General features: G+C 39.5%; 1 protein-coding gene across 3 annotated transcripts in view; it reads right to left on the bottom strand.

Moving 5' to 3' along the window:
- syk (spleen tyrosine kinase) overlaps window positions 1-22,118 on the bottom strand; it is a 51,342-nt gene extending 29,224 nt beyond the window's left edge. The window contains exons 1-2 of one of the 3 annotated variants that reach the window (XM_084339752.1): window positions 21,915-22,118; window positions 12,057-12,183 (exon numbers count right to left, since the gene is read on the bottom strand). The gene's annotated coding sequence lies outside the window, so the exon portion shown is untranslated. Of the gene's footprint in view, window positions 1-12,056; window positions 12,184-12,237; window positions 12,273-21,914 lie in introns of those variants that run through there. The other 2 variants (XM_084339750.1, XM_084339751.1) reach the window with 2 other exon arrangements.
- Window positions 22,119-24,573: the final 2,455 nt, after the last annotated feature.

Genomic DNA, 24,573 nt, shown 5'->3' with positions numbered 1-24,573 from the left:
AGCTGGCTATGGTAACATTAGAAATGGCAAAGGTAAAACATCAAGATTAGAGGTGGGCCTGCTACATGTTTTATTTTGTTTTATTTCCCTCAGTGATTCACAGACAAACGTGAATATTGTATTGGACTCGTGACAAGTACATCCAGAGCGAAGCACATCATCACGTCAGAGAGGACAAGGTCAAGGAGCAGATGTTCATACGTTGAGTAGAAGATCTTCAAGCTCAAAGGATTGCACATGAGCAGGTCAGCATCTAAAGTAGAACATTACTGGTGCTTTTTTCTGATAAACACCACACACTATTTGTGTTTGTACAGTATATTGACCAGGCATGTAACTTGGACACACAAGTCCCCTAATCAGAATCACATTTTTTGCCAATTTTTTTCACTTTTTTTGTTTTTGTTTTGGTGCATAACAATAAACACAGTAAGTAGAAAAATGAAAAAAGAATAATAAAGGGCTGGTACTTAAAGTCAAAAGCACGAATAGATAAAATGAAAAAAATTGAATATTAACTGGATATATATTTAATTGAATATTAAATGTATAAAGTATTGACCATTGAAAGTGTATATGTTCACAGTATGCTGAGGACAGTCGAGCTCTGTTCCATAAAAATATCTAATCATGTTGCTCATCTGTTGCTTTGCAGGCCAGAATTCAATGACTACATTTGGAGCAATCACATCACACAAGTGCTGGAACTCTGCCTGACACCTGTTTATTTGTGGTTTAGGCAATGAAGAAAGGAGTTGGTTAAGTTTAGTAAAAAGACCAGGTAGAGGCCAGAAGCATAATGACCGTTAGCTATAGGCTACTATGTCATATTATTTACAGATCAAGTTTAGTTCTTGGAGCTCTGTGCATTAGAAAGAACAGTTCTTTTAAGTATTATTTGTTTTTATTCTGTCTGTTCAACGTCCTCCAGCAAGGACGGGTGGTGGTGGGGTTCATAATGTTCACAATGATATTGTTTTAGTTGTTGGTTTAACCATGGATGAGGTAATGGCTGTTATGTTTTTTCTTTTCAATCACATTCCTTGTTATATGTTCATTGCTGGATTTATAGAAAAACATCAACCAATATTGCATATCCATAATTATTATAATGGATAATTAAAGAATACTTACACTGTAACGAAAATTAGAAGTGTACATGTAACTCAAAAAAAAATATATTTTTACGCCTATTTTGAATTTTACTCGAATACAAATACAAATACAAATACTTTCCCCCCCTCAACAAATACAAATACAGATACAAATATCGGCTGCTCTGCACACCCCTATGCACTAATAATAACAACTGAATTAGGTAAGACTCTTGCTTATTAGATTTTTTGGAACACATGTAAATAAATAACACCACAAAAATAGAATGCATTTTATCATTTAAACAATATACAGTACAGTTAGCATAAACAACTCTATACAGGAAGGACACCCAGAGGTTTCTTGACTGATTATAAACACAGATCAGTGTTGGCCAACAGGTGAGGCTGTTGATGTCTGTGCTGTCTTAATCCTCTACTCTTCTGGCAGTGATTGTCCTGTAGAAAGAATAGCACAATTACTTATCTGACAGTAAATACAGCTTTTTCAAGGACCTTGAAATTACACCACAACTTTGGATGCATTTTATGCAGTAACAAATATTCCAGACAACAACCAGAAGTTGCCTCTTTCACATCAGAATTGTGACATTTACGTTCATTTCATATTTACCGATTCTACTATTTGGGGGGTGTTAGCAAAATGTCACTTTCAGAGAAATTAGTATCATATTTTTATTGCTTTTATTCTTGACAATAATGTGTACAAGCTCTGTTTTCTGCACTTTTTGTTTTACATCTTGTAGTACCTGGCATAAGAGAAAGGAGTTCCAGCTTAGTGAAACATTAAATATTACAACTTTACTTGTCCAACTCCTGTGACTGAAAAATCGTCATCATCTCTGCAAAAATCATAATAATTACAGAAAACTGGATGAGGATGGAGAACTAAATGTATGTACAGGACATAAAGTTACATCTGAATGTGTTTATGGGTTATAGAACATTTTATTGATTCTCTCAAAGACAACACAGGACTGTTGCTATGTAAACAAAAAAATGTTTAGGTGGGGTTAGGTGGGTGATGGGAAGCTAATGTGATAGGTGGCAAGCGATTATTTAAAGGGATGGTGGGTGCATTGTACGCAGCAATTATTGTCAGTGTTTCCCACATTCTACTGTGGTCTGCTTGAAATGCAAAGTCTATTTTCTCAAAGAATGTCTTACTAAGATGTAATAGTATCAGACGGTAGGCTACCATGTGACTGCTAGGACCAGTACTTGAAGCATTTTCCTGGTGCAGCTAATGAAATGATACCATTTATTTTTGTATTGTATCTGTGCTAAGGAGCACATTCATGCACATAAAGCAAACCAACTTGATATGAAATAAGGACACATATATATGAAATGTATCCATCAAAGACACATATCACATGAATAACAGTGGTCTGATCCATGTTGCTATCATCATCAAGTTGCACTCACCTGTCAGAGAGAGACTGCAGTGGAAACATCAGGGCATGGTTCTGCTGTGAACTGACACTTAGAAGGCTGACACTTAGAAAGTTGATGCGTCCCTCATAACTATGGAACACAGAAATAGGATACATCAGCACATTTGTAAAACGTCCAGTTCAAAGTCTATATGAATGAATGTCATATAAATACCATCTAACAACATCTGCTCACAACTACAATGTAAACCATATTCACTACGCAATCTTCCCATGACATCCAAACAGTGGAATTGGCCTTTCACACGTGTAGCACACAAGAATTAGTGCGCCCCTCACATACAGCTCGTCTGGCTAATGTCCAAACAGCCCAGGGTAGCAGTGCATGTGTGACCACTGCTGTATGGATCAGATCCACAGTACATATAAACGTTGGCCTGCGTGTAAACGATGATGTTACATGTAAATATGTTTCATATGGCAGTAGTCTATCATAGCTAGCTAGCTAACATTAGCTACAAGCTGCTAATACTAGTGTTGGGCTAATACATACGACAGCAACATAAGGAGCTAACGTTAGCTGCATTGACTACATAATGCAGAGTAATAATACATTTCCCCAACCATAACAAACCAGCTCATTACCTGTCCAACAGAGACACAGCTAACATGGCATCCATTTTCAGGCCTTCGTCTCCATCAGTTGTCTCCATCGTTGAACAGCCACTCCAATATTGACTCTCGTTTCACCTCTTGAGCTCTCCAACTTCTTTTTGTTTGTCGCCTTCTCCAGTTCGTTCTTTCTTTTCTTGCTCTGTTTGGCAGTACAAGCTGCTGTAGGTACAGCTGGTAATGAAAAGTGCAGCTGTACTTTCTTCGTCTTTCTTGTCTGTAAAGAATGAGCTCACTCCGCCACAGCTCCAGCAGTGCGTTGCATAGACTCCGGTCACGTGCAGTGAGTGGTGGGTGGAGTCAGCACAGGGTGGGCAGGTAAGGACAGATTGATAGACAGGTAAGTTGTCCCGACAATACCTTCGGGCTGCTAAAATTGATTGGATGAAGTTATTATAGCTCTGTCACTGCCAGAGACCATTACAAAGATTACTTTGTAACAAGTCACCCCCAACATTGCCTCTGAGGACCTTGGCTGAGGCTGCAGCAGGAGCCCTTTCCACACAGAGACTCTGCATTATCTCCGCAGTGGCGTTTCGCCAATTCTCTTCCTTTGTTTGTTCACACAGAACCAAGCTGCACCAGTGTGTAATTCATACAGAAAGCGGTGCTGCGGATCCAAAAGAGACGTGATGGTACACGTCATGATGATGATGTCTGTGTGTTTTTTTCAACGTGTTTCCCCCAGTGTCCTCCTGTTAATCTAAACATGTACCTGCTAACTGTTTATAATCATATGGATGATGTTATAATGTGCTGGGATTGAGATCCTGACCCACCATGCATCCTGGAAAGTGACAAAGTTACATCTTTTGCTCTAAATTACATAATTACATAATCGGCATCAGTAAACAGGACGCTGTCTGACTCACTCGCAGGGAGGGATGCTGTTTTCAGGGGGAAAGTTCACCGAAGTCTCGGTGGGGAGGGCTGACCGTCGCGGTGATTTTTTTCAATACATTAAATACAACAACACAATAGTGGAAGGAGGCAAACACTTGCAGTTGTTTTTCGGGCAGAAATGTGACGAGAGTAGGACAGACAGGATGACAGACACTTCTCCAAGTATAACTGCTGTATTTTTTTCCTCGTATAAGTTGCCAAAGACACGATCAGTTACTACGTTACTGTTGTTTGGTCCTGTAATGTTGCTTTGGGGGTCATTTCTCGTTTATTTGAATCTGTTTAGTTATTAGATTGTGAACACCATCAGATCAACACGCCCCCGCTCCGCGCCGCCGGCTTATCCATTCACACAGACGCCGGTTCGCCTCTGCTGCACCTCTGATACTACCTCCCGAGGTGCATCAGCGCCGCAGCGAAATTTCACCCCTCGCCGCATCTGAGACTTTCACACAAAGGAGGATGCGGAGGATTGGCGCAGGTTCCCCGCACTCAAAGGGCAGTGTGAATGCAGCTAGTGTGTGCACACGGAGTGCAAGAGGATTTCCTCTGGTCTGTTCACCCAATCTATAAGAACCCAGAGGGCAGCCAGCCTGTCATTTCTTTCTCCACTGTCAGCCTGACATTACATGAAGTGGCAGCTGCGTTCCAAGGTGTTGAAAGGTGTCCATGATGAGGCTGGCCACCAGGGGCAACAGTGAACATTGTTCAGTGAACACTGAACATTGTGAGCAAATTGCCAGAACCTGAAGCAAGGGCACCTTTGAAAACATCAGAACATTGGAGCTTCTTGAGCTGTTGTGCATTGACTTCTGGACAGCTGAAGATTCTCCTAATAGGTCACTGGATGTGCTTATTGTCACAGACCAATACAAAGATGGCGCACGCCTTTTTGTGCCCCAACCAATCTACTAAAGCAGTTGCAGATCAGCTGTGGCATAACTACTTCTGCATCTATGGCTTTCCCAAACATCTACACTCTGACCAAGAGGCCAACTTTGAGAGCTCCCCGTGTGGCAGGTTTCAAAAAGTCCCATACAACGCCCTATCATCCGATGGGACATGGCCCCTGTGAGAAGATGAACAGGACACTGGAAAACATGTTCATGATGTTGATGAAGGTTCTCAGTCATCCAGGTCATGGTAAATCTAGGTGCTGTATCGTAGGCAACTGGACTTGTTTCAGTTTCTTGAAGACGTTTCACCTCTCAACCAAGAGGCTTCCTCAGTTCTAACTAACTGGAGAGGAGTAGGCTGACTTTGAAACTCTGCGTGGGTGTGTTCTTACAGAGTTAAAGATGTTCATGATGTCTGCCTACAACTACACAGTCCATGAAACAACAGGCTATGCCCCATTCCTACTCATGTTTGGAAGAGTGCCAAGACTTCCCATTGTCATCATCTTCAGCTTTGTCCTTGACAACAAAGAGGCTGCAGACTATGATCAGTTGATCCAGTCACTGCGGAGGGACTTTTCAGAGATCATGGACATAGCTCAAGCTGTGGCATCCCAGCAGTTGCAGCAACACACTGACCTATATAACCAAAAGGTATGTGGAGTGCTGGTGGATGTAGGTGACCATGTGTTGCTAGCCAACAAGAGGAAACTCGCTGACTGCTGGGAGAATGCTGTCTATGTCCTGGTTAGAAAGAGCGAGGAGAGCCACACCTTTAAGATCCAGCATGCCTCCACTGAGCAGGAGACATGGTACATAGAAACATAATATTGCCAGTGAACTTTCTCCCTCTGCCTGATGCTGCTCCCCTGGATAAGGAGGAAGTGTCCTCTTTGTCCAGCTCTGTGGTTCTTGATGCCAAGAGGGGAGGCAGCTGCTGATGTCTCTGTGGCCTCTGCAGAGTACAGGACTAGGGTGTGGGTGTCTATCTTGCCATCTGAGACTTCCAGTAAGGCAGACCCGAAGGATGTTGATCAGTCAGAGAACATTGGGTTTGAACAGCAGTTTGATGATGCACCTGTCCTATCTACTGACACCACTTTGCCTGAGACACTGAGCCAGACATCTTATAGCCCATCACTGCCTGATCCCCCAATGGAAGAGGTCTGTGATCCTCCTCCATGCACAGGCATACAAAGCCCAGCTGACACTACTCTGCACAGCACTAGAGCTTCTGTTAGAGTCAAGGAGATTAGGAGCCAAGCCAGGTCCAGAGCAGGGACATTGTTGAAACCGGGTTACCAGACTTATTGAACTCATGCATCAGACAACAGAGGTGGTATTTTAAAGACTTTTCTGAGTATTGATTTCTTTTTTTGTTGGAGCGTTGATATGGATATTTTTGTTTATTCGTACCAAACATTTGTCAGTGAGAGATGAGTTTTGAGTGAATATCTTTTGTTTTTATTTTTGTACTGAGGTAATTTATAGTCATGACATACACTGATCAGCCACAACATTAAAACCACTGACAGGCGACGTGAATAACATTGATCATCTCATCACAATGCGATGTTCTGCTGGCCTTCATGTGAATGCCACTTGACACGCACGACCCATCCAAACACTGTTGTGGACCAAGTACACCCCCTCATCACAACAACACTACCCGATGGCAGTGGCCCCCCAGTAGGACAATGTGCCCTGACAAATCGCAAACAATGCTCAGGAACAGCTCGAGGAACACAATAAAGGGCCCAAGGTGTTGACCGGGCCTCCAAATTCCCCAGATCCCAATTTGATTGAGCATCTGTAAGACGTGCTGGAGCAGGTCTGAGGCCCCACCCCCAACATACAGGACCCAAAGGATCCACTATAAAACGCCCTGGTGCCAGACACCACAGGACACCCTCAGAGGTCTTAAGTCCATGTCTTGACAGGTCAGAGCTGTTTTGGCTGCACAAGGGGAACCTTCACAATATTAGGCAGGTGGTCATAATGTTATGCCTGATCGGTGTATATGGAATATGTAACAGGCATATTTTTCCCCGTGTGTGGTGATAGGGTCTGGCCAACTCCTTCCCATACTGTTCCTGAAAAAGTGGTCTTTGGACTGGGTGCTTGTGACTGTAATTGTGGCCTCATCATTGACGCAGGAAAAGAGAGAAAGGATCGAACAATCGTGATTTTTGTACCTTGTATGTTGTAGTGGTCATTTTTTTTCTCTTTCTTTATTTCCCTTTTGAGCATCTTGTCATTTTTGGTGCAAGTGGAATTTAGTAGGGGGGAGTGTTTGGAGGGTATACCATTCCACTTGCCATTATTATCATATTCTGATAAGGATGTATTTGTGAAGAAATGTTGGCTCAATGGCGCCCTCCCTCAGAGGTTGTAAGCCAGTTAATGAGAGACATGCTTGAGGTGAGTTGTCCAGTGCAGTTTATGATACATGTTTCGAGTGGGTCACTGTACTTTTCAAGAATGGAAATATTCAATTAAGGGCAAAATGCACTTTCTGAGTTAGCTAGTTAGCCACTGTAGTGTGCTGTGTGTGAGCTCCCTTAGAGAGTCAACTTTATCACTGACTGGTACATGTTCTGTTCCTGTATAGATAATAAACTGCTGCAATTGTGCTTGTCGTTATATCATCATAATGTAACTAGTTACACAAACAGTTCTTTTGAACATGTTGTAAATAGTAATCACATTATAAAGATGCATATTTAGCACAAAGAATAGGGGTGAACTGACATTTTCTTTGAGCACTGTTCAGTGGATGTCTCTTCGTTTCTTTTCTTTGCTCCTTTCGGGTTACGAGGATTGTTAATGGGAAGATAGCTGGGTTTTGTTTATTTTGGCCACAGTTCACTGGTTCACCCTGGGCCACTGCAGTGAGGACAAAGCCTCCGTACAGGGGACAAGTGCTCTACCAACTGAGCTTCAGGGCACCCCATGTACTCTGTTTTAATTAACATTTTACACAGTGCCATAACCTTTTTGGAATCAGGGTTTTCTAACTGGATATTGGATTTCCTCACAGACTCCAGACAATTTGGATTGGCAGTAATATCGCCTCCACTCAATACTAGAGACCTCCAGGGCTGGGTTCCCTGGAGAGAGAGTATCCTGTTGTTCCAGATTTCAAACAATATGGGAATTCATATCTGGTGGAAATTAACAGTTCGGTAGGGTGATGCAGAGATAATTTTGCTTAACGTAAGCAAAACCAATGATCTGATCATTGATTTTAGGTAAAGGGAGGCAAAGGCACACCCTGTCTACAGCGGAGCTGGGGTAAAGCAAGTGAACAGTTCTAGGTTCCCGGGAATCAGCATCATATACCATTTTATACCAAAATTAATGTGCACGTCCTTTTGTGTATGTTTTCCTGTGACATGTTTGATGTCACAAATGTGCAAGAAAATCAGGTTACAATAGAAAGCAGATCATATACCTTACCAGACAACATCCAGAAAACTTTCTTTTTTTTAATTAATAATAATTAATAATTATTATTATTATTTAATAAAATTCTGAATTAGACACATTTTTTTCCAGATATGATGATTCAAGAACCTTAGAAGTAAAACATCTCGCCTGCATACTGCAAAAGTATGTTGTATTAAACAGACTTCCTGTAGATTATTTATGGAAAATTATAATTGTGTTCCTTTTCCTTTTGTATCAAGCAGCTAAAAAAGTTGTAGCAGGACGCGTTTGAGTTAATTTCCCGACATCATACATTCTATGTCCTGTAGCCCTACTTAACACTGATATTACACATACTGTATCCTATCTGGGTGTATAGGTATATATGTATGTTAATATACAGTGCATTCAGAAAGTATTCAGACCCCTTCACGTTTTTCACATTTTGTTATGTTGCAGCCTTGTGCTAAAATCATTTGAATTATTTCTTTTTTATCAATATACACTCAATACACCATTAATGACAAAGCAGAAACAGAATTTTAGACATTTCTGAATGCACTGTATGTATTTAAATAGCTGTATATATTGTTTTATTTTTAATTTATTCTTATTAAAATGTTTGTACATTTGTTCTACAGTATGTGAGGAGCATAAAGGGGCTATGACTTAGATTTTATTGTGCCATCCTGGGGTTTTAACATAACAAATAAATGATATCGATCTCACCTTATTACTTCCACTGATGTTATTCAATGAATAGAGCAGGACAATTGGATAGCATGTTGCTGTTAGTCCAATTATCACATTTTCCATATTTCTTCCCTCTGTTAGGTCACATTATATTAACATTTCAGATGAGACCATCCACAACTCAATTAATACATTTTTCATACACATGCACACATACCATAGGGTCGGAAAGTCTGAGACCGCTTGTGAAAATGCATCTATTTTGCATTTGTTTCAAATTTTAAGTGCAAGGGGAAAGGGGCTTAGCCCAGGCTGTTGTCAGTCAGCGATGAGAACTGCTGAACCGGACTCAGGAATATTATTGGGCAGTGTAAGGAGCACTTTGAGGAGCTCCTGATCTTTGTCATATCCCTAGAAGAGGTCACTGAGATAGTTAAGAAGCTCCCCAGTGCCAAGGCACCAAGGGCGGATGAGATTCACCCTGAGATGCTGAAGGCTCTGGACATTGTTGGGCGCCATTGTTGGCTTCTTCTGTCCGTGACCTCCAGCAGCCACTGGGCAGTTTGCAGCCGAGTGTGATGATTCTCTGCTGGAAAGCAGTGGATTGCCCTCTCCTGTTGGGCAAAGCAGCAGTCCACGAGACCAGCTGATCAACACACACTGCAGCATTGAACAACTTAGTTAAACTCTATGGGTAAGAAAAATAACTGCTGCTTAGTCTGGTGCTTAGTCTGTTTTAGCTCAAAAACTCTGCACCTGCTCAGCGTCTTGTACAATTGTGGACCCCTGAAGCAGTGCAGCAGAGAGGCCGCCTTCACTGCTGGACTTAATGCTAGTAAATTTGTAGAATACAAAGGTTGCAGATTATGGAATCTAAGACGCCTCTTTACCCTGTTTGTCACTGAACATGTTCCCTTCACGCTCCACAGTAGCTCTGTTAACATGATGGAGGCAGATGACTAAACGCTGCTGAGCATAGCCCTACTGAATGGAGAAGTCCCTATCGAGCCAGTGTTTCTCCCTTTCTAACGGTTAACTTTTTTTTTTCCAAACCGAGAATGGGGTCTGGTTAATAGTCGGAATGTATTAAGTATGTATTAAGGAGCTGCAGGGTTTATTCATGGGCAAACTGTAACCTGTACTGTACATTTACTGTCACTAGACAACTTTACTGCTAAACTCTCTGTCTGCTCTGGTGGCTATCAGCTGTCTATTCATAGCTCAGCCACAGCCACACGTCGCTCTCCACTCACACGCTACAAACTGCCTTATTCTTAAAAGGAGCCAGGTCCCATTTATAATACCAGAAGCCAAGCTTGTTGGATGACATAAAAGTCCCAGATTCTACTGTGGTCCATTCCATTATTGCAACGGCTTCATTTTTTTTAAGGTTAAGCACAAAATGAAGGTATTTGTCAAAAAAATAATAAAACATTGTCAGGAAAGAATCATAAAAATATCAAAATACTCTGGAGTGGGGCCTTACAAAAATACCCAGATGGAACTGTTGACAGGAGCACTATTTTGCAGCAAGAAGCTTTCATACCATACCAATCTCACCTCCTTTTAAATTTTAGAATGTCCATTTGTTCATTGATTCACTCATCTACCCAAAATCCATTTGCATTGAAATATTTTTATTTATGTTTTATTTATATTAAAAACAAATTGTTAAAGTAAATGTTCCTTATTTCAATGAATGTTCAACATTGTCGGAGGCTGCATCCTTGTCTCAACTATACCTGTTGAACAGTGACAACATATTTTTTTCTGTCTTCCCTTTCAATTTACGTCTCTCTCTGCCTCTCTCTTTCTCTTAAAATCGAGGTTTTCTTTAGCACTTACACCAAGTGCTTGCTCAATAAATAATAATAATATTGTAAATAATAATATAAAGAGTATGGTCTACACCTGCTCTGTATGTAAAAACTGCTGTGAGATAACTTCTGTTATGATTTGGCGCTATAAAAATAAAATTGACTTGACTTTTCTGAAGTTAGAATTTGTTTTTAAGAAAGCACAACACAGTCTTTAATGTATAAAAATAAATCATACTATTTGTAGTTCCACAATGATTTTCAGATTTATTGAATCTGTTTTATCGTTTTGCTATTAAATTTTAACATTGTAAGATTACAGTCAGATTTTTGATCATTTAAAAGTTATTTACCCTGGTCCTCATAGACAGTATATATCATTCAGCTATATTATATACATGTATACATTATATCCAATAAAATTCCAATTCCAATAATAATAATAAATACAAGAAAATTGATATTCATAGACTGGAAAAATGTTGATATTTCTAAGTAGGACAAAAACTGTCCAGAAAGTGCAGAAATATACAAATTTGAACATCCATAATTTCATCACAACTTGGCAATTCTATCTACAGAGGAATATTAAGGAATATGATCAAAAGCTTTGAACATGGGTTTAGGGGAAATGTCTCTTTGGTGGAACTGCTAACAACTGAAGGACATCTTAAATGTGACATACGTAGACACTTTTGTTGTAAGGGTTAACAACTCTGACTCAGTCTTATATGTTGCATTGTATCTCATAATCTACAGCTATCAAAAATGTAGTGGAGTAAAAAGTACAACATTGTCCCCTTAAGTGTGGTTAGGTAGATGTTTAGTAACAGAAAAGGGAAAAACTAAAGTTCTTTTTTTAACCCTATTTTTATATAATCTGATATGTTCTGCAATAAAGACCTGGAGACAAAAAGTGTCTTCTAGTCATCTGAGTCCAAAAATATATCATATTATATTCTAAGAAAAGACTATACAAGAAAAAAACTAGGGCAATTAATCTGTCATGGACACACATTAACTGATTCTGTCATCTATGTTTATCTTTTAGATAATTCATTTTTTTGTTTGTTTATTGGTTTTATCAAAAATAGGTCATCAAAGTGACAGAATAAATAACTTGGTAACACTTACTGTACACAGTGTGGTGAAGTAGTTCCGGAGTGTTGATCCTCTTCTAGCTCTGTTCTTTCAGGACTTGAGCATATCAGCTGCCAGCAGTCTGAACATGTGAACAGGTCGTCAGAAATTCAGCCAGCTCCTGACGAACAAAAAATGTGCCGTCAAAACCACATTAAAACAGTTAATCACCCACATCTGATCCCAGTTGTGTTTTCCAGATGAAGCAGATTAACAGTCAGTCTATGCACTGACACACAGTGAGGTGGTGGAGCACCTAAGCTTCCTCATTTCAACTACTTCCTTGACATTTTAAGTCTTTAACTTCCTTTTTTTTTATCTGAACACTGACCAGCATGTGTGCAGGAAATGACAACTGCAATGACACAAGTGGCACTGCTAATTATTTCAGTAACGGCACCAACTCAATGATCATTTAGATGAGTTTCATCATATTTTTAAAATGCTAAAAGAAAGTTTATTGTTGACCTTGAAAACAGGGGCTGGACAAAAAGATATCGTCAGAAAAAAAGACTGAGGAAGTTCAACACACAGTTGAAGCTCCAATAAAATGCTGAGATGTTGTTAATGATTTTTTTCCCTGTCAAAACGTCTGTCAACTGGTTCCATATTGGTTCAAAGGTATGATGTACATACTATTATTGTATTTTTGTCATTTAACTTTGCTGAAAGTTGTTGTTACCTATTTTCCTAATTTACTGTTTTATGTGAATGAAATGGCACAGATGGTACACAACGACTTATTAATATTCCTGACGCATCAATAAGCTGTTTTTCCATGTAGTAGCTGCTCAACATGGCACTATTTTTACAAACAGTTGGGTACTCTAAAGTGCACACATAATATGTAATACATAATTTAAGCTTTTAATGTTTTGAATGAAAAATGTGAATCTGAAAAGTAACTTAAAACTATACAGTAGCTGTCAGACAACTGTAGTGTAGTATAATGTACAATAATCACCTCTTAAATGAAGAGGAAGTTGAATTCAACTAGACTCAAATTTGTACTGGAATTACTGGAGTAATTGTATTTCTCCTCCATGATTCTTTTTTTTTTCTTTATTCGATCAAGTTTTTTCATCAACCATTGTTGGCTGACAAGGCAATACAAAAAACAACAGTTTCAACTTGTTTTGACAGGTCTTTAAATGAGGACTACAAGCTATTAATTATGAGTGTGTGTGTGTGTGTGTGTGTGTGTGTGTGTGTGTGTGTGTGTGTGTGTGTGTGTGTGTGTGTGTGTGTGTGTGTGTTGGAGTGTTAGCACTTCACAGCATTAGCAGGGGCAGATAGTCAGTCATGTGTCACAAGCAGAACATGTTTACCACTCAGGAAGTGCCATCTGGCGTTGGTGTGTTTCACACTCACAACATACCGTAAATAAAACACATGCACCAGCCCAAAAGCTGCAGCTTTTGGGCAACTGCTATTTGTATCCTTAAATGTAGTTTCAGTTTAGTTCAATTCAATTCACCATTCTATTTTTATGTAAATGTAAAATGTATACCTTAATGATATGAGTGTAAGAGTAAAACTGAAAAGGAGAACAGCAGTGCTATCTATAACACAACATGAAAGAGATTGCAACACTGTGACATTTCAAACTAAATAAGGTGAGGACGCTCAGGTTTGTTTGGAGTTGATGCACTGGGGAATGGAAAATCTCCCCAAATGATTTCTACTTCATACTTTGTGGTCTTTGTACTGTCACCTTTCTGTAACTATGTCAAACTGCTCACGTCTCTTCACACAGAAGGAAGTCAGCTATCTTCACTTCCTCAGCTGTTCTTAACCTCATGAAATGCGGCCTTAAAGGGCTATGTAGGTCTCAATTTTAAAAAATCATATTAGGGGTCTCTTGCAGTTGTTTAGAGCCATACTAGTACATCCAGGTATGAGAAATTTTATGACTTTGTTGACTCCTAGTTCTACATTCAGCAGTTTTACTTTCTGCAGAAATTTTAGAGATGGAGTTCTTTTTTTTTTTTTAAAGACGTGATTTTCCCATTACAAAACTTCCCTGTAAGATTACATTTACCCATAAGTATAGTTTCTTCTATACTGTCGTTGTGGAGCCCATGAGGGGCTGCACTTGGTCGACAACAGTGTTTGGATGGGTGGTTCGTGACAAGTGGCTTCCCAGCAGAACATTGCATTTTAATGAGATGATCAATCTTATTCACTAGGTTTTCCGCCGATTTGATCGGCTATATCGGATCGGCCGATATTTTGCATTTTATGCAATTTGTGAGATCGGCTGTAATGTCTTTATTTGCCGATCCAATCAATGACGTCATTGTTGTGTTGCAACTATTGCAGATGCTCCTGTTGCATAGATTGCAGATGGCTTGTGTTTTATCTGTCTCATTTACTCCGAATAAGTTCCACACCACCGACATGGTCCGACATTAGCTGTCAGATGGTGTGGGACTTCTTCAAAGTGAATGAGACAGATACAACTCAAGCTATTTGCAATCTGTACACCACTAGAGTACCTCATGGGGGAGCATCTGCAACATGTTTCAACACGACAAATTTAATCAGGCACCTGGATAAGGAACACAAGGAGGAGCATGCCGAGTTCGAGAAACAGAGCGTGGAAAAAGAAAAACAAACACCGAAACGGATGCTAAAGCAAACTACTTAAAACTACAGTACCCGTCCCTATTGCTGTGACAGTGAGAAGGCAAGGGGTGGCACAAGGAAACTTACTTAAACTTGCGCCCATTATTTCTGTCTCAAGTTATTTTGGTTTGACCTGACTGAACTTTGAACTTATGTCTGGCCAGTCCTTGAATGCCCTCTAGAGGTCATTGATGTTTTACCCTTGCATCTCTGTCAGTTTGGGGCATGGCAAAGATTGTTAAACATTGGCAAAAATGCTTGAGAATACTTTTGTTGATACTCAGTAAACAGTACATAAGTATATACAGTAAATTAACAAGTTATTTAAATATACATATTGCTCCCTCACGTGATCAGATCGGTGATCGGTTTATTTAAACTCAGTAATCGGTGATCGGTGATCGGCCCCAAAAATCCTCATCGTATAAAGCCTATTATTCACATCACCTGTCAGGAGTGTTACTGTTGTGGCTAATCAGTGTAGATACAGTACTTGGTACAAGGTGTACTTTGTGGAGAGGAGTCATGCAGTAGTGTTGTTACAACACTAAGATTTCTAGCCTGTATACAACACCTTGAAAAATATCGAAATTCAATACTAGGTTCTGTCCCATGGGGAACACTGAGATAACATTAAGGGCATGATATTTTAGATTTCTATTCACATATAAATATAACAAGGCTTGTGCTTTGTGTTAAAAACAACAGCATTTAAGTCATGGACCTATTATTACTGGACACAGCCCTCGAGGCGGAGCCCCGTTCATTCCTATGAAAACTGCTATCAGTGGCGCATGAAGCCAAAAACACTCGACTTCCAGCCATGCTCTGGCCGGGGTTCTTCCCAATAGCTTCCACATTGTGCAGTCCATAGAGCGTGAATACTAGAGACTTCCACCAGCTATGTTCCTGTTTAGTGCTCAGCTAACTTGAATGAGGATAGAATAATTGAATCGTGCTGCTCTCCTAGACTTTCCAAATGTTATTGGACCGAATGGCTTAAATTATGACAGTGAAATGAATCATTTCGTGGGGGTTTTGTCACTCAAAAAAATGTATCCTCCGTCTTACAGCCCCTTCTTTCACCATGTTAGCTTATAGGAAAAAGCCTTTTTGGGCTGCAGTGCATCACGTGACGATGTCATTACACAATGTGGCCACTACGAAAACTGGCTTCAGAGCCTGGCGCTTCTCCCCGGGGCTTGATTTAAGTTTATGTACTTCTGGAAGAGGTAGTGCTATGTGGGCACTGCAGCGGTGCATGTGTCAACTCAGTGTTGGAGAGGAGAACAAAAATACGCAGCTGGTACAGGTGTGTTGATACTGTGAAATATGACTGTTGAAACCATTTCAAATATTCAATACATCGATATATTGTGATTGTATGTATTTGATATTTTAGACAACACTGCCATGTAACCCCCAATAATGTAACAATGCCCGAAAATGTCACACAATTTGCATTTAACTTGATTGAAAAATAAAATAAACCCAATAACATAATAACTTGACTACCAATGAAATAAAATGTCCTGACTGATATTGTTATTGCTTTTTTTCTTTGAAATGTATAGTGTCCAAGAATACAAAATGTATAACACTGTTGGTGTCACCCTTCTGGCAACACTAACATTTGACATTTGAAATGTAAACCCTTGTTTTTATGTACATTTTGAAATTTACAACAGATGGCAAGTGGTTCATTGTTATCAGGCTAAGATGCAACTAAAATATCTATCAATGAGAAATGAGCCCTCCATACCCATGCTGACTGGTCATCCAATTGACCAGAGTTGATCTGAGATTAGCCACAATCACAAGATGGCAAAAGCTGCAGAGGATGGCTCACATTACACAAGTGAGCAATGAAGACAATACAATTAAATTCCCATGGAATATTCTTTTCCATCAGAGACAAAAGAGATTGTTATTGAATCAAGTTTCTCCTTTGCCTCATCTGATCATCTTTATGACAAGGTGGAACAAATACTTATGACTGCTTATGTATGTTTATGTCAGAGGTCACACATTGTGTACGTAGCTAAGTGCTAATAATGCTTACGTATGCTGCCTTAAAATGAAGTGCAAAAAGCTATTTGTTGAATGGTTATTTTCATTAGGCAGTTTCTTGTTGGAAATAAATAGTATAGAGAATGAAGGGGAAGGTTTGGGGTACAGTTTAGAAGCTTATCTGACCTGAAAATTGTGAATCCATGAATGGAGATCTCCCGAAGAAGTAGCCCATCACTCACTCAATACGACCAGGGTCTGGTTACATGTCCCTGAGTTTCTGTCCATGTGCATATGGCTGTGTAGTGCTCAAAGTCTGCACTTTAATCTAAAAGTCATTATTTCATTTTAAAGTCAAAGTATATAACATTCTTAAAACACAAAATGGAGAGCAAAACAATTTCCTAAAATGTAATAAATTCTCAAATATGTAATAAGGAATTTGTTAAAAATGTAATTAGTCAGGACATTTTGTTACATTTTTTATGTAAATTTGATTACATTGTCTGGCATAACTACATTTTCAGGAAATTATTACAGCATTGGATGCTATAAGCCAATAACATTTCTAATGAGGAAAATATAAATGGACCATTCAATTCTTAGCTAAACGTTTTTAATCTAATTAACAATGAAGCATTCTTGAGATCTAAAAAATGATTGTCAAAATGTTGTGTTGATGCATTCCTTAAAGATATTTCCTCTATTTTACTGGGTGGAAATTTTAATGTTGCATACTTAAATTATTGTTATCTACTATTTAATTTTGTTTCTTATAGTCCTTTCACTATTAAGATCAGAAGTGCTGTCTCCAGTGAACAGTAGGAAGTAATTTATTCTTAACCCATTTTATGATCCCTATATCCCCTTCAACTAATATCAGTTTGCTACCCACCGAAGGCAGTTCAAGTTATTACCTTGTAAAATAGGCTTAGGTGATATCCAAAATGTTATATTACGATATTGTCCTGCCTTAATATTGTGATAGACAGTATTATCATTGGTTGTTCACTCTGCAAGTCCAGCCAATCGAACGCCAATGGGAAATGGACACGGAGATCAATCCGCAAATTTGCCCTGTTTAGTTAACAACTGCCTACAGCAAAGAAAACCTGTAGTCTCTTGGCTCTCATTGTATCTCGCATTAAACCTGCAATACTGCCAAATTGGCGAGCGGGCATTCTTCTTCGAAACAAAGTCCTCCATGTCTGTATGTTAAAGGCCTGCGTGCATGCCTACGTAACACCAATTAACCTGTAGTAACCTCCCAAACCTGCCACAACGGCTCCATGTGCATTTTTCTACAACGGCTGTTGGATATTTGATATTGGGAAAAATATTGCATGACGGCAAATATCTTGATATTCGATATTTAGGGTTGTCAAAATTAACAACAACAAACAACAAATTACCGTAGTTAATAAAAATAATGCAGATTAATTGTGCTCTATGACACCCCTTGACATTACTTCACTGAACACGTTCCACAGCTAGCACACCCTAGCTTGCATGACGCCCTGGGCGAAGCTCACCTTCAGTGCCCCTGCGTGGCGATACCTAACGCTGCTGAGCATACTGAATGCAAAAGTCCTACTCCAGCTAGTGTTTCTAACTGTCAAACGTTTACCATTTCATTTTAGTGACAGCTTAATTTTCTTTTAGTTTAAGCACAAAATTAATTGGTCAAAAATTGTAAAACATTGCCAGGAAAGATCATAAAAATACCAAAACACACTGGAGTGGGGCTTCAAAAAACGCCTAGATGGAACTTTTGACAGGAGCACTGTTTTGTGAAACTTATGCATTGATTCACTCATCTACCAAAATAAATGCTTACGCCAAATATTGGCATATGCGATTATTTTCAATCAATTAATCACAATGCTTGTAATTAATTAATTATTTTTTTTAATCACTTGACAGCCCTATCGATATTGTCTAATATAGCCTATTGAAAACATAAAACCTGATAAAGCACAGAACATACGAGCTGTAAACGTGACAGGACGACACTCAATTTCATAAGGGTGGTTGGTTTTGTAAAACATTTCATGAAAAGAAACATAAACAAGGAGGTATCAAATATGAGAAAATCAAAAATGACAAATGACAAGTGAGATCAGTTTCATGTTCATATTTTATTGAACTGACTTCTTTCGCTGTACAGACAGTTCTGGACAATTACTACACTGATGTATGTCATCAGCCTGTGCATAAGGATTCATATATACAGTAAACGTCAACAACACTGCTCAGACGGTATATAAAGCTAATTTATTTCCATGCACATGAACTAAATGGTAAAATAAAAACTGCTCAATATGTTTTTATGATTAAATGGACCATTAATGTTCCAACTTGCTTCCTTGTAGTCAGTTTTTAGCTCTTAAATGTCAACATACCAGGATCAATTTATATTGTGTGTGAATGATGTGAGAGAAAAAAAAATGGGGGGTGGGGGGGGGGGTGAATGCTGTGTCCAATGATAAGGGGGGGAACAAACCATGACAAATGTTCTCTGATGCACATGAGTGCCCACACACAAACATGTCAAAAACAGTTTGCTTGAGATGAGTCAGTTTTGTTTAGTTCCATCTGTAGTTAACAACAAGCCTAAATACTGGTTCGCCACTGTGAGACTATCACAGTAGTATTAACCACAGCTACAATCACACCATTTTTAATGTTACATTTTTACTCCTTTTCTCCCCTTTCACTCAAAAATTGCAGTCATCCACCTGAATGACAGGGTTATGAGGTGCCAAAGCGGAACTACCATCAAATAGCCACCAGATTGTGTTTTGGGTAAACTCGCCCATTCAGGACTGCTGGTGAGATGGGTGGTAGGTGTCCGGGATGGATATGCAAACTGGATACACATTATAATTTGTTAGTGATAGTTAGGCACTGACATAATATTACCCTCTAGATAGTGTAGCAGGACCTTCGCGTTGGCACCAATACAACAGAGGCCCTGTTCAGATTTGGTATCATCATCCATCCCGAGTGATCTTATCACAAGTGGACAGCTCTAAGTACCTGTGTGAACATTCCCAATACACATTAAGGATGCAGAGAGAACCAATCCGACCACTCAGGCCACATTCATGGGCGGGCTGGGCCACATATGATCACATTATTTTAGCAGTGGGTGTGCACGTGTCCTGGGCCAAATTAAAGGACTGGCTACTCAACTGATGTGTGCATCACATGTTGCTGCTGTACGCTTATAGCCGGCAGGTTTGTTTACATATTTGGACAAGCAGCTTGTTTTTATGCTCAATGTGTTTTCACTTACTTGTCCTTATCAGAATGGCAGCTCTGAAGATGGTATTGCAGCACCTATCTAGTCAAAGTGTTGTTTCTGGGTTAGGAAGATCTTATTTGGAAGATATTTGTGTAAGATTTCTAAGCTCTAAGGCCAGGTGGGAATATTAATCGACTAATTGTTTTGTTGGTAGTATTTCTCAGTACAGCCTACAAAACTACCTGAAGAGACTGTCAGCATGTTTCGAAAAGAAATCTGCAAACATGAGGCTGCTGATTATGCAGAGGCTTATTAGCCCAATTGAATGAATTTAAAGAGAGAAAACATTTTGACAAAAAGTTACTACAATGTGTATGAGTTTTTGTCAAGTTAAACTAGACAAAAACTATAAAAGGATAGAAATGACTAAAATGTTTCTAAAACTAATTAGCATTTTCATTTAAAGAATAAGACTAAATCTATAATAGCTGCCAAAATGAACGCTGCTGTGAAACAAGAAGAAGTAACAACAACAGGCAGAATGGATTACAGAGATTTCCTGTTTGGGCTCTATAAACCTGCCACTGTTAGCAGATGTTTCTGAACACACTGTTTCAGCCAGTCGAACCAGTGAACCACATTATCACCAGCCTCCCTTATGAACTGCAAAATTTTGAGAGCTCTTGAGTTGAGAGGAAACTTTGAGAACATTGTGTAAAGAACATTGTGTCCATTTGTCGCAGTGATGTATGCCTTTATTTGCATATAGAGCAGGGATAGTGAGATCAGGGTTTACTTTAGGCGGCATATGCCGACTTTTGGCCAGCAGATGAAGATATCTATGGCCAAAATGTCCAGTGGGAAACATGCATACACTGACAAGGTATAAGTACCTCATACAACCCCACGCAAGGTAGAGAGCCTTATGATGTTCCTTTCTTTTTTAAAGCAGATTACAATGTGAGAGCAAATGGGGGTGTGACATATAGCCTACATATTATGGAAATGAGCCCTTATTTTGAATTGTCACATGGGCAAGTAAAAAAAAAGGTCTTCCTGATGGAGAGTGTGTTCCAGTCGAGGCAGAACTGATGCCCCACTGTGTGTTTTTCCTCTATGGTGGTTTTTCGGTTGAGCGCTGGGTGTGCACGACAGAATCGCAGAAGAAGGTGGCCCATGCATTATACCTGATCTTAAAGGGGCACTATGTAGTTTTGGATAAGTAATTCAAACTCAGAATTTTCATATTTACAATATTAATGAGGTAATCATGCTCAGAATTTTTTGTATTTTTTTCCCCCTAACTGAATTCCCCTATCTGTTCTCAGAATAAAGTAAGATCTACAAAACACTTTTTTTCCCAGACTCTGCCACCTTAGTAAAAGTAAAAATGTATGAACTTGTGTTGTCATTCAGTCAAGGTCAGTTTGTTTATTCAGTCAAGAAAACAAAGAGAGTTTGTTAAGGCATGAAAATCAATGACGGTCATCTGATTAGAATTTCTTCTCCAAAACTACATAGTGCACCTTTAACTGCCCTGTCTTGTGGAGGGGCCCAGTGTCATAACATCCACAACTTTATCATTTCAGAAGAAAATGTTGTTACATGATGCATATATTTCAAAAAAAAAAAAAAGGGGGGGGGGGATCTACATTTCATGTATTTTTCACACACACAGTATTTATATTCAGGGCTGTACACGCAGATAAAGTTTTTCATTACTGGACGTTGGACAGTTTAGTCAGCAGACGTATTTTATTACCCACTACACCGCCACTACTACTTAATATCGTTTGTCTCATATCTCCGCATTACCTACGTCGTCAGTTTCTCCAATGAGACATTAACACTGAGCGTCCCATTTACACTGTCTGTTTCCATTTAATGCGAAGTACGCCCAGATGATATGTCAGATAAACGCTCCATGAAACTGTTGGTTAAATGAATCGACGTTAACGTTCACTCACCCTCTGGACTGCGGCTCATTTCATCCAGGCTGCCGGTCTCTGTCCCACAACTGTTATTATTCTGTAAGGTCGTTTAAAACTTTAACATCATTTCTGCGCGGTGAGTCTGACTTCGCTCTACGAACAGGACGGACAGCAGTCTGCAGCAGCATCATGGCACCAAACCTCTGAGAGGTTTATGGATGCAGGATAGGTGCTTCCGTTCCGGAGTGGCTGAATTTCCTGAGTGTCTTCCGATTGGTCCATAACGACGGGCAAATTCAGCCGGCCAATGACGCTCGCCAAACAAATCACCATGTTGTTGTACTTTTAATCTAAAAAGGGCCTAAATGTTGTCCATTTTCATTACTGTACATATTCTTGGTTGTTTTTCATCAATATTAATTATCTGTGGTCAAAACAGATAAATACATTTATTATATAACACCCGATTTAAAATCAACATAGCCTTCATCATGCGTTAAGCATACATCCCCAGCAGATGGCGGTGCTGCTATATAAGCAGTCATTTAATAAATCAAGGAGATTACTGTAGCTTTGAAATCTTTCCTTTCAGTCCAGTTCACTTCATCTCAGATGACATAAACAGCCTACATAAAACGTCGATCAAACACCACATCAACAGTACACCTAAATGCACATGATAAGAAAAGAAGAAATACAATTTTCACATGTTGATGAAGGTTCTCAGTCATCCAGGTCAGAGTAACTCTGTGCTGTATCGTAGGCAACTGGACTCGTTTCAGCTTCTTGAAGATGTTTCACCTCTCATCCAAGAGGCTTCTTCAGTTCTAACTAACTGGAGGGGAGTGGGCAGGCTTTTAAACTCTGTGTGAGTGTCCTTACAGAGTTGTTAAGGATATATATATATATATATATATATATATATATATATATATATATATATATATATATTTTTTTTTTTTTTTTTTTTTTTTTTTTCATATACAAGTTTAAATGTTTCTAACTGCCCATTCATCCATAAATTGCAGCTGAGTTCTGACATTGTTTCTTCATGATAAAGGCACAAATAACAACATTTCCAGATAGCCCACAAACCAAATGTAAACATTAATATTCCATGGATGTGTGTGATTCTTATAAATAAAAAGATTAAAAATAACATCCTAACTGAAATGGGAATGTAGAAATGTAACCAGATATTAAGGTCGATGAGAATTTGCATTAAATCCAATATGAAATAATGTACAGAACTCACTGATCAAGAGAATGTTAGTTAATGACAGGAGGAACAGTCTCAGATGTGGAACTATATTCAGTGACCCATGCATGGCTATCACAGGTATACTGTATAAATTAACTAATACTCAAATACTGGAAATCCACATTTCCACCTACACTAGAACACTGAAAAAAGAAGTGTGTTATTATTTGAACAGGGAAAAGACAAAAGGTGTAAGGGTTGAAGTTGTTGTTGGACCCAAAATGCAGAGACTGGAGATGAAGAAAACTCCAAAAGTGATTTGTGTAGGCAAACACGTTAGATGGTGGGAGCGAGGAGGGCAGGCAGGCAGGTGAAGCTACGCGCTGAGCAGAGAGACGCTGAGGATCTGCACATATGGAGAGGGAAAAACACACGCATGAGATGGAGTCCAGTCATAGAAAAAACACTAGAGCAAAAAGCACATAGCAAACAAAACACTAGGTTGTAGCAGTCCCATTGTTTAAGACTTGCTATCTTTCTTTGTTTTGTGCTGATTTTCTAAATCCCTCTGGACTAATTGCAGGGGATTCAAATCACCTGTGCACAGGGTGGGGATCCCAGCCAGTCATGGTGTGGCAACGCTCTTTTGTGAAGGCTTAAAGGAGGTGGGGAATGGCACCCAGGTGGCTCTCACACTCATTCTGAATCTGTCCCTGACTCACTGAGAACCTTATCCCATTAGATTGCCAACCAGAAACTCTGCTCTGTTTAGGCCCTTTCATGTTCTCTTGGCTGCCCACATCATTCATTCTTGAACCCCTTGAAACCCAAGCCCCTATACACCTTCAGTTTTAACATTTTATTTGACTGGGGCACATTTCGATGATCCCCTGAAGAGGCATTTGTTTATTGGTTTATTGTCCAAGTAGCTGACATTGGGCATCCCCTCTAGATTTTCATGTTTTTGTTTATATTTTTAAGTAGCTTGGGGCTGGCTTGTAAGCATTTTACTGCCAGTACTGCCACAAGGTGACGCTGAGATAATACACTGAGGTTTAGCAAGATCACAGGTATCAATCTGGCACAGGAGTGAAGAGACCAGGGTATTATAGCCAGAGGTGATGAGCTGATGAACTTCAGGTGTGTCTCTCTGCTGCAGCAGGAACCAGTAGCCAGGCACACACACACACACACACACACACACACACACACACACACACACACACACACACACACACACACACACACACACACACACACACACACACACACACACACACACACACACACACACACACACACACACACACACACACACACACACACACACACACACACACACACACACACACACACACACACACACACACACACACACACACACACACAGGAAGGAGCAGGTGAGGGAGAGAGGAGGGGGGACACAGATCAGGGAAAAAACACAATACAAAATACTATTGAAAAGAACAAAGTCAATTTGAAATCATACCGAGG

Source organism: Pagrus pagrus, assembly GCF_965226575.1.
Source record: "Pagrus pagrus genome assembly, chromosome: 19".
NCBI lineage: Eukaryota > Metazoa > Chordata > Actinopteri > Spariformes > Sparidae > Pagrus > Pagrus pagrus.
The sequence above is the reverse complement of the archived record's forward strand: the minus strand, read 5'-3'. Positions and strand labels throughout refer to the sequence as shown.